We start from the raw sequence: 14,119 nt of genomic DNA, 5'->3' as shown, positions 1-14,119 counted from the left end.
AAATGATGCAGTCACTAGTCAGCACAGCATGGTAAGGAAAGCCTTCAAATGGACGACCAAGTGTGCTTTCCACCTATTGGAGGAAGTGATGTTCAACGCTCACGTCTTTCACCTTCAAACAGCTGCTGATAGAGTCTTGGCTTATACAGACTTCAATTTGATGTTCATCGAAGAAACTTTCGCGAAGATTGACGCTTATAAGGCATTATACTCACACCCAACCACTGGAGCACACGACCCTGAACCCGTTCCCGCCACTAATCCTAACCAACGAAGACTCCCGACTAAACAGTGTGTCCAATGTTACAAATTGGGTATTCGTCGAGAATCACGGTACCAATGCGACACTTGTATTGTTCATCCTGGCTTGTGTGTTTACCCTTGTTTCTGGGAATACCACACCCCTGACGAGGAACAACAACAACAATAAAACACGGGAAAATTAACACATTACACATTTTACGATTTAGGAAGACATTTGTTTTATATATCTTTTATGATTGACTAAAATAAACCTGAAATAAATCTTTTGAGCACTTAATATATACTGTCACTATTACTATTTGGATTTTTTTATGTCGGATATATACGACATTGGCAAAATAAGAAAACCATTTTCCTAAAAGCTGATTTCTCGGCAATAGAGCTCCCTCTTTTTTAAAGGCCTCGGCAATTAGGTAAAAAAATTTGATGTCGGATATATCCGACATCGGCAAGTAGAGTGAAAATTTGCATGTCGGATATATACGACATCGGCACGGAAAGGGTTAAACAAGAATGCTAAAATTTAAAATCCTGAATTATTTTGCTAATCGCTTCTCCGATGACGTGTCGTTAAATTCGAATTTAACTCAACAATAAAACCGGTACTTTAACTAACCAGCCAACGTGGGTTCTGAATTCTTCACATATTCCTTTGTTACATTGAAAGAATCTGAAAAGTAAAGAAAGTGGCTTACTAGTTCGTCCAAGATAAGAGTGTACCCATTTCGGCCTTCATGTGGAAACCATGAAATTTACAGTGGTTGACAGTGGTTTCGAGGTGGCAACAAAAAATTAACAGGCTTTAAAATATAACGAAGAAGTCTTGCAAAATAGCATCCCAAATAGGATTAATTGTAACAGATACAATCATAAACTAACTAACTTATCTCTACTCCGAAGCGGCTTTTTAGAGTGGATTTGACTGTAATTCTTTCTTACTTACCAGCTAACGTATCTCTAGAATTTGAAAAGCTTTGTTTGCCATTTGTTTCATTAGAAAAATCTAAAAAAGTAAGGAAAGTCTCTTAATAAAATATAAGTAGAAGGTTTTGACAAATAGGATTTGCAGAAACAAAATTTCAACAGATACAATCCTAAAATTACTCACTAATCTCTACTCCAAGAACGGACCCTTAGAGTTCATTTGACCTCAACCATTAAAATGTATATTTTACTTACCAACCAACATTTCCTCTGAATTTGAACCATTTGTTGCATTAGGATAATCTGTGAAAGTAAAAAAAGTGGCTTACTAAGTATATGAAAAAATGTTGGACAAAACAATATCTCAAGTGTCTCTTTGTTGCACTTTACAGTTTTTGCTTTATTAGAAGAATCTGAAAAAAGTAGGTGAGAAAAATCATAATATATTCTTTCTTCAACAACAACAAATACAATCCTAAATTTACTCACTAATCGCTACTCCAAGAAAGGATCCTTAAAGTTATTTTGACCTCAACTGTTAAAATGTAACTTTTACTTACCAACCAACATTTTCTCTGAATTCGAACCATTTGCTGCATTAGAAGAATCTGTAAAATTAAAAAAGTGGCTCACTAACTATGTGAAAAAAGATTGGACAAAGTAATATTTCAAGTGTCTCTTTGTTGCTCTTCGAAGTATTTGATTTATTAGAAGAATCTGAAAAAAGTAGATGAGAAATTTTATAATATATTGTTTCCTCGTATGATATCAAAATTAATTGTATAAAATTAGAAATCTGTGAAGAATGTGATTTCAGCATTTACACATGCTATATATTTACCTGTTTGTGACTTATGACCTCTGTCTTGTGTTTCCTCAAGAGGTTCGACAAACTCAATATCATCAGCTTGAGTAAAAAATAGTTTACACAATTTCAAAAGGTCAAAGACTAATTAATGACACAAACAAAATACATAAAAACGTCTGAACAAATGACTTTTTTTATAGACTTTGAATAGAAACAAGCTACATTTTTAATTTGTCCAATGTCTGATGACAGCCTTGTTGATGAAAAATAAAAAACCTTGCAAGAATAAGCACAGAACATGGAATGTGAAATGTTCGCTGCTCGGGAAATCATCAGTAAATTTTGTTAATAATTTTTAGATTTCTACTAATGGCAATCTTTCATTTACATTCTATTAAAATTCGAAGGCAGCTGCCCTTTTAGATCTAAAGATATTTATAACTAAGAAATTTCCAAAAACAGCGAAGAATTCGCAAAATTTGAAGAAACAGTCTAGCTCCCGAAAGTTTCCCGACAAAATGAAAATTCCCTAATAAGGAAATTTTTACATGTATTTGAGCATTTCTCCTGAAAATATGACGTCTTGTCTGACAGAATAAGTTACTTTAGTTCTTATAATCTATATTTAGACTAATTTTTGCTATCGATGATTGGTAATCAAAAAGGACCGTTTTGAAAGAAATTTGTAAAAGGTTTTACGACCACTTAAGCTATTACAGAAAAGTTGACACTCCATCTAACTTTTATTACCTCTATGTAACATTTTAATCATTTTAGTCTAAATAGCAAAAATTTGAAAATCAATATCACTATCATTTTTAAGCACTGAAGATGATTTTTAATCGAAAAGCTTTTGCTCAATTTTAAAAACATTGTTGTTTTTCTTTAAATTTACTTTTGGAATGGCATTTTTATTGATGAATTATTTTCTACAAAAATCGTTTTCAAAATTCTATGATACTGCATTTCAAATTCCTAAAGCGTAATATGATTGTGGTTCAAGTGTGTCAGCTTTTATTTGTTAAAACACCGGTCAGATGCTCCAAATTTGGATCCAAATACTAATGGCAATCTTTCATTTACATTCTATTAAAATTCGAAGGCAGCTGCCCTTTTAGATCTAAAGATATTTATAACTAAGAAATTTCCAAAAACAGCGAAGAATTCGCAAAATTTGAAGAAACAGTCTAGCTCCCGAAAGTTTCCCGACAAAATGAAAATTCCCTAATAAGGAAATTTTTACATGTATTTGAGCATTTCTCCTGAAAATATGACGTCTTGTCTGACAGAATAAGTTACTTTAGTTCTTATAATCTATATTTAGACTAATTTTTGCTATCGATGATTGGTAATCAAAAAGGACCGTTTTGAAAGAAATTTGTAAAAGGTTTTACGACCACTTAAGCTATTACAGAAAAGTTGACACTCCATCTAACTTTTATTACCTCTATGTAACATTTTAATCATTTTAGTCTAAATAGCAAAAATTTGAAAATCAATATCACTATCATTTTTAAGCACTGAAGATGATTTTTAATCGAAAAGCTTTTGCTCAATTTTAAAAACATTGTTGTTTTTCTTTAAATTTACTTTTGGAATGGCATTTTTATTGATGAATTATTTTCTACAAAAATCGTTTTCAAAATTCTATGATACTGCATTTCAAATTCCTAAAGCGTAATATGATTGTGGTTCAAGTGTGTCAGCTTTTATTTGTTAAAACACCGGTCAGATGCTCCAGTAGCTTCCCTTTTTTAAGAAAAGAGGTTGGTCTCGAACCAACTATCAAATTGGTGTCTTAAAACGATAAAAGCTTTCACTAAAATTTTGTTCAAAGTCGATTTGAAAGAAAATACTTGTGGAGAGGCAACAAGATATTTTCAAAGATATGAGATAAACAACCAAGAAAACATAAAACAATTCAAGACTTTTGATTTAGATTAAAGTTGTATGATTAGATTGCTATTCTATGAGCAAAAGTTCTCTACAAACTAGTATCTTAGGTATCACTTTAAAGAGAAAATTAAAAAGAAAGTTGGGGACTAAATGCTTTGGAGTTTCTTGATATAGTTTTTTTTGAAATCTTAACAAAAAGGTTGTTGATGAAAAAAGTACAATATTTACAGTCTTTTATTACCTGAAAATTAAAAGCTCTCAAGATGCTCATAATATTGACAAAAGGCTAAAGAAAACCAATCTTTTCTATCTAAAGTCTTATAATGTAATTTTTTTGCAAACCTTTAAACTTTTAAGTCTAAGTCTAAATAGCAAAAATTTGAAAATCAATATCACTATATCATGGTTGGCAATTTCACATTTATCCAGTAGTTCTGACAATAGTTCTGAAACACATTGCTTGGTTTCTTTTTCCCTTTTTTGTAAAAGCTCGGGAAGAATAATTTTTCCATAGCACATACTGGCTTTCAATACACAATGCACCATGAAAGTCTCGTCATAGTATTGTCTTTCCCAGAATGTGTCCTTCGAAAAGACAACATAAAAGTCACACCATGAACGACTAGTGCACTTCATTTGAAGTTGCATTTGGTAATAATACTCGTGTTCTCGATTAATTGTTATTTTCCCTGAACTTAACTTCTCCAAACAGGTTTGGGGTTGCTCTGCATACTCGGAAGCGGTACTGCCTCGTAATGTCCAGGGACATTTTATTTCTAATAATCCTTGCCAATAAAAACTTCATTTAAGAACGACAACGTCTCATCAACACAGGTTTTGTCAAACACAAACTGTTTATTTACTCTTGTTTCTTTTTTCGAGATTGAGTAGTACGACTGGATTTATACATCCAATCTTTCAGGCATGGGGGGTTTCCAGTTCCTTAATGAAAAAGAAGGGGATGATAAATATATCAAATATATAATATGAGTATAACACCATATATTTTTCATAAGCATAACGTTTATAAGCTTGCTGAGACAATATCAATAAGCTTTGTTTTAAGGTTTATCAGGGGAAAAGTCCTTTTCTCCTCCGGAAATGCAAATTTAGCCTTAAAGACCTTGCGAAAACCACTACGAGCAAACTCGTCATTGTCATCATTATATTCGCGTCCCAGTACACCAGATGTCCATCTGGTTTGGTGGGATCAAAATCAGGTTCGTTCGGATTATTAGAGGATGCATGTCGTGTTGTAATGTTAGAAACGCCACCTCTAATACCTCCCTCTATTTCTTGATATTGATCGATATCTGTTATAAGTTTTACATATGTTTGACATTTTGAGAGATGCTTGCCAACTCAGACCTGGAGCTGTATAAAAGTGTGTCGGATCTAGTTTATAAAATTTCAAATACATCACACAACAAGAAGACGACTGTTAATAGATAAAAATCATGATAGTCTTCGAATGTCTTCATATTCATTTTCTTGAAACTTTTTTGCGAGTGTTTGTAATCTTTCTCACTTATTTTGGTATCGGTTAAGTCGCTATAGAATTTCTCCCAGCTAGGTAGTTCGGTTTGGTCGAAAACTTCCCATGAGCGACAATAAGAATATGAATGCACACCCTTTCTGGTCATAAGTTTTAGTCTATTTTTAAGTAATTTTTGTTGTTCCCTATTAAGTTCTGGTTCATTGTAAGGATTTGTACTCGCCTAAAATGAGCAACAAACAAGAAAGAAAAGATTAATAAAATATTATTAAGAAGTTGTTGTCATAGAGAAGAAATAGCTCTAGAATTGGGATAGATTTAATCTATAGGTGTATGATAATAATAACAATTAAAAGAAAAAGGTACGTACATGTAATATGGTTGTGATCTCTGACCCTCTTTTCCTCCTCTTTGAACTTCTTCTCACAAATGTGACGGAGTTCTTTTGGATTTTCCATTGTTCACTTGTAAGCGGTCTCATTAAGACTTTGTTAGGTAAAAAACTGCGTATCTTAGCTTCCTCGCGTTTCAATGTATCAAGAAAATGTATAGCGCTGTCTGATCCAAAGTGTATTTTCGGTGGTGAATAAAATCTCTTATCTGAGGAAACGGTATGCATTGCGTAGCTGCAAGGAATATGTTGATCGATTTTATTTGTGTAACTTTGATCACTCTCTCTTTGTTCGTCTGGCTGATCAATCTCTAATAGTATTGATTCAAAGTCTGCATAGATACAAAAAGGGATACGTAGCTGGCACTCCTTTTTCTTGAAGTAAAGTAAGTTATGATGATGGAAGTTTAACTCTTTGACAGTTGTAAGAGGCACATCTCTCCTCATGTTACTTTAACAACTCTTCGCTTTGTCGTGCACAGAGACAGTTTTGGCATATAAACTTTTTACCATTATGCTTATTGGTTGAGAACTCATGAGTATTGATAAATCTTTGATTAGTACATAGTGGCTAATTTCTTCGTCGTTATCAACTATATATAATAAGTTCACGTGTCGCCTTTCTTCATCTTTAATCAGTTTCTATTCGGATGGGATAAACCTTTTCATCCTCATTTATCCCAAATACATTAACACTAATGTTGTTTAATCTTTCGAAGCTTTAATTAATTTCATTAATTTAATTAATTTCATTAATTCCGACTGGGTACTTGATTCCATCCATTTTGAGTTTGTTGATATATTTTTTGTACTTTGATGGTCTTTCAGCATGTCTTTCTATATTTTTTTTCGCGGCCAAAATACACCACATGGAACAGCGGTTATCCAAAGTTTGAATGTTTAAAGTTGCTTTCCTATCCTTGATATGCTTTGGTAGAGGGAGATATGATGATTCTCTGAGTGGATCATATTGAACAATTCCTAATAAAATATTCTTCAATCATAATAAGTATGTAGAAGAGTCTTGAAAATTTTACTGGTTAATATAGCGGAATAGAAAATGTTTCTGCATGAAACTCATGAAGAAACTAAAAGGTAAATAGTTTTATACCGAAATACCGTTTTTTATTGATAAAAATATCGAAGTACCGACAAAAAAACAGGCAATTTACCGATACCGGTAGAAAATGAAATACCGCAATCCCGTCGTTTTTTCTCGAAATACCGATTTACCGGGGGTAAAAGGCCCAATACCGTCATACCGTAAAAGTGAACCCCCCCCAAATGGTCTTAATGAATGTGAAGTTGTGACCCAATAAACTACATTTTATTTTATTTTATAATTACATTTGTATTCAGTATCGGGCACCTTTCGCTACACTTAACCTTTGGGGGCTGTATTTTGAGACATATTTGCTTATTTTATACACTTTAGGTGATCTACTGTTTTATCCGATGTAATTAGATTTCTGTTTTATTTATTTTAGACTATTTCTCTGAAAAACCCAGAAGGGAGTTCTAGTCGATTTTTTCGTTTTTTATACTTCAATCTACGTCTGCGTGCATATTCCCTTGCGAATTTTCTTTTACTATCTAATTGTTCAATTTTAGCCATTTCTTTTGTATTATTACTGCGGTATTATTATGCAGGTTCATAGGAATATATTTTTTATTATTGTATCTAGGGAATTTCATTCGAATATAATTTTTATGTACATAGTTATAGCTTTTAAATTGTTTTTATTAATTACGTTTTTGTGAAATTTCTAGCTTCCATTATAAAAAGGATATCATTTTTTGTTGAGCTATATGCTGATGAAGTGACGAAAGATGACGAAAATTTCTACCATTTCTATCATTTTTTATGTTTTACAAATATGCTGCTTTAACATTTGTGACCCCCAAGCGATTTGGAGTACATTAAAAATGAGACCGGTATTGGTGCGGTCATGCTTCTGCCGCTTTTGGACTGGTTAATTGTGCGACTAAAAGTTGAAAAAAGCGGCCAGACGACCGCACAGTACCGTATGGTCCGTGCGGACAAAGTGCCGACGAAAGCGGACGATGGTGCGGTCCCCGCCGTTTGTTTATATTTCTTTTGATTGCCGTAAGAATTTCAGCCTCGAGTTCAAACAAGCAAAACAATAAAAACAAAATGTCCGCACCATGATCGCACTGAATACCGCACTCATTCTAATGGTGCTCTTTAGTGACCGATCAAGTGCGTTTGAATGGAATTTCTAGGAAAGATTTTTGGATAATTTCTGGTAGATACAAAGGTATCATTTTACCGCACGGTAATCTTTTCGCCGCTTTTTTGCCGCACATTTTATCGATCTGTCCGCATCAAGACCATGTTCAGTCAGAACTCGGCCAGCACTTTCACTATAGAATCATCAATAAACTTAAGTAGTTTCAATGCCTTTGACTTCTTTTTAACTCCTTAAAAGAAGTCAAAGGCATTGAAACTACTTTTAAGTTTATTGATGATTCTACTAGTGAAAGTGAAAAAGAACAGGGGAAAGTAATTCAAGTCTTTCAGACTCATTTTATTCGCTCGAGATTGAAGATGATGAAAAGGTTTCAGACTCAGGCCAGGACAGCGAAGAAGAGAAAGAGGAGTTTTTTTGCACCAGACAAGCTTAAGCCTTATGAGGTATCCGATATTCTAGTAAAGGAAGGCATAAGGCCAAGAACAGTCCTTCTGCATATTGCTAATGTACGCGATAAGAATGGTAACCGAGACTTTAAAGCCTGGGTTATAGGTCACTCCACAAAATTTGTGAATGAATTAATATCGACAACATGGGAAATGGAAGAGGCCGGTGCAATTCTTGAGCAAAGAAAGATAACGTGCATGGAAATTCTTAATGATGCTTTTCAAGGGCCATGCGGTGAAACTTGTATCCAACACGAGTGGCTGAGATGTGCAGTCAGCATCTTACAGTCAATTTCCGTAAATGTTTAAGTTTTTGCTGCTGCAATTTGTAATGCGCTTAAAAATGAATCGTAAAAGAGGTTACGCACGGAGAACAAGTCTCGTGTTCGAAAAGCGAAAGGATCCTATAGACGCCTCAACCCCACACTAGTTATGTAAGAAGAGGTGAAGGCTATCAGTGCGCTGCTCAAAAGAATATCGTACTCTTTTTCCGAAAATTCCATACCCCAAAGAAATTCCGAAAATCCAAAATTCCATAAATCTAAAAATTACAACTTATAACGGATCAAAACTCAAAATACTGCGAATCTTGTGATGAGGACGTCATTTCGGCCCTAAATGTCGTCACCGAAAGGGTAATAAATTTTTAATTTTACTAAAATAAAATCGATTTCTAATTGATCCGATGGATTCTATCGATGATTACCAATCCAATGAAGACTCAATAAGTAATAGTTATCGCATGACTTTGAGTGCAAAATATTTTACGAGCGAGGCGAGCCTTTTTATTAAACGTAAAATTTAATAGATTTAGTCTATTTACAGAAAGTTAAAGGAAACAAAAACTTCCGAGTTAAAAAAAAGAAAAATAACTCGGATAGTTAGAGGAAGCACAATTTCCCGAGTTAGAAAATCAAAAATAACTCGGAAAGCTAAAGAAAGCAAAAATTCCAAAGTTAAAAAATGAAAAATAACTTCCGGGTCTCTAGATAATTTCGAATAAAAATGAAGTAAGATTTTTTCAGATTCGAATTTAAGATTCGAACGAAAACATTCGACTGAAGTTCCCGTCGAAATTATGCACATCAAAATAAAGAAAATTTTTAAAAGAATTTCAAGTTTTTATTGCATACATTGATAAAAAGAATTGTTTGGTTTTCACAAAACGAACGAAAGTACCGAAAGCTGAATTTATTTGCTTTGGATCCTGTCACGTGTGTGTCGAGTAGTTTTGCAATAATTTCTATATATTTCATCAGTTTTAATTTCACTTACTTTTTGGAAAGAATTGAGTAAGAGCTCATCAAAAATTTCTTTTAATGTTTTTCCATTATTTATTCCGAGTGTTCAGTTCTTTTCAGCTGTTTTGTTTTGATTTTCTCACGCTGCTTACCCAAATGTTAACCAATTTTTATTTAGAGTCGTCTTAAGGCCTCATAACACCTCTCTCTCATTGCATTCTTAATAAATTTTCCGATCCAAAGAGGGGTTAGCCATTTCCAAACTCCTTTCCAATCTCGAGTTATCGCGTTTTTTTGGTTTTGATGACGTCATCAGCTGAAATGGCTAAAAATTCAGTCAAATTTGAAAGTCCTTTTCAAGTCTCATAAATCCTCCCATCTTATACCCCCATAAAATTCCCGATAGATCGAGGGTTCAACGACCTCCAAACTCCTCTTCAAACACGAGATATCGCATTCTGAAGTTTTTCCCAAACCCGTGACGTCATTGGGTCCCTTTACCCCTAATGTTATCAACAGTCAATTCGCGAATTTTGAAATTTTTGCAGTCAACAGGTGCTTTATGCCCCAAGGGTCTCAAAAAAACAAAAAACGTCAATTTTTTCCAAGGGAAAGTGGGCTTTTAAATTTGCGAAAGATTGACACTGCACGACTTCTTCTTAAAAACGCTAATTTTCACGAAATTTTCAAAGCTGAAACATTCCAGAGGCTAAACATGGTGGAATAGCAGCTAGACGAAAAAAATCGTGAAAAAAACTGAATTTAATTTTTTGGGCCCGCATATCATTGAAATTTTGCTTACGCGCATGTGTTTGCCAAAAGAGTCGCACTCCGCTCGCTAACGCTCGCTCCGTGCGTAATGAAAGGGGCAAGGGAAACAATGTTTTGATTGTTGGTCCATCAACTTGTGGTAACTCGTTCTTGCTCACCCCTTTGCAATTGGTTTACGACGCGTTTGCGTCAAACACAAAATATGCGTGGGTTAGCTTGGAAGACAAAGAAGTTGCCCTTCAAATGATTTCAGATGGTCTGCGGAGTGTATTGATTGGAAGGAATTTTTACTTTTATTGGAGGGAGACACCATGAATTTACCCCGCCCAAAAATACATTTGCAACAGACCTCAACATAGAAAGGTCAAATTCTGTACCCTTTTTTTCTACAAGTATCCGACCGTTTGAATATGTCAACAAAGGAAACTCAAAAGACCCTGGAGAGACTGCCATGATGGACACACGGTGGCAATTCTTTACTTTCACCAAAAAAGTTGAGAATCCCAGAATTGTTTTACCCTGTCGTCGCTGCTTTGCGGATTTAATCTTCAAGGTCAGGAACTTGATTCTTAAACAAGGTTTAAACACTGTTTGTATTAAAATTTTTTAAACCGAAACACAATATAATTTTTAGATTATAACTTTGCGTTAACTTTTTTGTTATTGTTTTAATATGCGAAACACGATATAATTTTTAGATTATAACTTTGCATAGATTCTTTTGTTATTGTTTTGATATGCGAAACACGATATCATTCTTAGATTATAACTTTTTTGTGATTGTTTTGATATGCGAAACACGATATAAAGTTTGCATTATAACTTTGCATTAACTTTTTTGTTATTCTTTTGATATGCGAAACCGATATAATTTTTGGATTATAATTTTTGGATTATAACTTCACGGTGTCTTTTGGATCGGGTTTTCATAGTCAGTCAATTTCACGCATAATCTTTGGATCGCTTTTAGATTTTCATAATCGAAAGCGGTATTTTCATAATTAAAAGCGGTATTATTTTACAATCGTGAACAAATTTTGAAACTTGAGTAAGACATATATGCCATATATTTCTTTTATTTTACAATGGTAAAAGTGGAAATCCAACACGACCCAACTTTTTCTATTAAAGAATATAGTCTATACTCTTTAATAGAAAAAGTTGTGTCGTGTCGGGTTGTGTTGGGTTTCAACCTATACCAGCCTAATTCAGACAAAAGAGGTTGGGTCGTGTCCACAAAAATTGGGGTCATGTTGAAAGTTGGGTTGTGTCAGATTTTTTTTTCAGTTTCCTAGCCTAAGACATGCAGTCAATAAATGAAAACAGTTTTATGTTATGAAATAGTATATAAATACCTGTATTTTTCATTAGTATTATGTACGACGTCCTCTTCCTTGAATCACTTTGATTATACGCCTTGAGCATTGTGTCAATTATGCGATCAATTTTAGTTTTGTCAAACGATATCATTGTGTGTTTAACTCTTTTGGTGAACACTTCCTTACTTTCCTTTTTGATATTGCTATCCAACGCTTGCTTCTGAAGAACTTGATTAACCTGGTTAAAGAAATTCTCGATGGGGTTTAAGTCCGGTGAACGCGGTTGAATGCAAAATGCCATTGACTTGACTTTCTCGTATGCTGTCATTGCCTTCTTGAATTTCTGTCGCGGGAAGTTGTCCATGAGGAATCTGCGGGTTATAGGGTTGGAACTCTTTAAAAATGCCGTATCGAAATGGTCTGCGACGATGGTTGCTATCTTTTCAGCTGTGGTGCTTCCAAAGTACGGTTCCCACAAAACCACGCCTGCACCATAACTGATGGCTACTATAAAATTAACATTCACCACACGGGCCTTGCTACATTTTCTGGTCAGTCTAAATTCTAATCCTTCGTTGCGCTTTCTCCATTGACATGCCCTGGGTGCTGTGGCTTGGTCTTGTGGGTTTGTTTTGTACTGGAAACCCTTGGCGTCCAAGTAAAATGATATCCCCCTTCTCCAAAAGTCCAAAAGTCCAATCCAAGTTTCCTACGTCTGATAGTTTTGCAAAACTTAAGTTTTTTTCAAGTCTGCTAAAGTAAGCAAACCCTTACGACGGCCCTGAAGGTATCAATAGCCTCCCTGATTTAAAATTCTTCTCACAGTCCTGTTTGATAAGTGTGTTACTCTAGCCTGGATATCCAGCCCGTAAACTTTTTTTGATTTTGATATTTCTTATGTTTACGGTCTGGTTTACCTAGATCGTCTGCATTCTCATCTGAGGATGATTATGCGGATATTCTGATTGGTTGGTCCAAGCGAATCAGAGATCTGAATGGTGGCGCCATTATAAGAAATTATGCGAGGCGACTTGAAGTGTTCGCCTAAGTATTTGGATGGACCGCGCGGGCGATCAGCAAGGCGCGTACGCTGCTTTGCAAATCTCCCTGATTTTTCTTTTTCGAAGCAAATAACAATAGAATAGCTAATTATCTCCCTTGGGTGTTTGACCACGCATCCAAATAAAAATACCAATAATGGTAGGGAAGAAGTGCGAAGATCAAAACATGGGAATTTTTAGATGTTCTGGTTGTTTTCTTCTCGATTACTTGCTTAGATATTCTTGTTTTAATCTTCTTAATGACTTGGTTGCATCGTGTATAGAACTAAAGGTATATCTTTATTTTGCTTCAATTCTTCTTTTTTGTTTGCCAATTTTGTATTGCTGATATGGGTTGGATTTTGAAAAAAAAATTTCTCCAAAGATCACTTTGCACTTTCTGTCTAACAGACTTTCCACCACACTGTCTATATTTTATGGTCAAGGCTGCCATTCTAAATTGACTTATCACTGCTGGGGTACCATCTTGAAATTATGCATGTCATTATGTGCATATATTTATTTGCAGCCATGGGATTCATGCAGCAAAATCTGTCAACAGGGGTTTACCTGATTTCTAGGTGAACCAAGCTCTATAATTTTAGAACTTTGTCTGGCTGAGGTAAAACTTATTTTTTCTAAAATTTTGAGCTTGGATATCCAGGCTAGTGTTACTCCCGCAATAACTTTAATTCTTCCTGAAGTGAAGTTGGCACCTTCTGTTCTTCTTAAAATATTCACGGTTCGGACTATGGCCCGTCTGTCTTGATCTGTGGCTTTGCTCAGGCAACCACCGGCATTTTTCTTCCTTGCGGTTTAATCGCCAATCCGTCTCTTAGCATGTCTCTGTACAGTTCTTCTGTTGTACATGTTGGGAACATTTTATGAATTTCTGTGATAATCGCACCAGCCTTTTCTTAGATTTAATGAAGGGCTCATTTCACAAGAGTGAACCCGTGTGACCCTTGCATTGTTATTCTTTCTTTTTAAATTGTTTATTTTTATAGTTTTTCTCTGTAAATAGAAAAATATAAACAAACATTTCGGAACAAAGTTAGATACCTCATCCCAAGCCTTTTTTCACCCCAACACACCTAATAATTCAGCCCCAGACCCCAAAATTATCAAAATAATAATCAAAACATACATAAGAAACAAGCCTTCTCAATCAAAACAAACCACCGTCCCGCGTAAACATCACTCTTGAACAAAAACCCGCACACGACAAAGTCTTCAAAAATTTCAGACAATCGTGGACACTGCTGTCCGACTACTCATTTCCCCATGTTGAGTCCCGGCAATAAAAATTGC

This window comes from Clytia hemisphaerica, unplaced genomic scaffold, assembly GCF_902728285.1.
Source record: "Clytia hemisphaerica strain Z4C2 unplaced genomic scaffold, Clytia hemisphaerica genome assembly, whole genome shotgun sequence".
Classification (NCBI taxonomy): Eukaryota; Metazoa; Cnidaria; class Hydrozoa; order Leptothecata; family Clytiidae; genus Clytia; species Clytia hemisphaerica.
Note: the sequence above shows the minus strand (reverse complement) of the source record.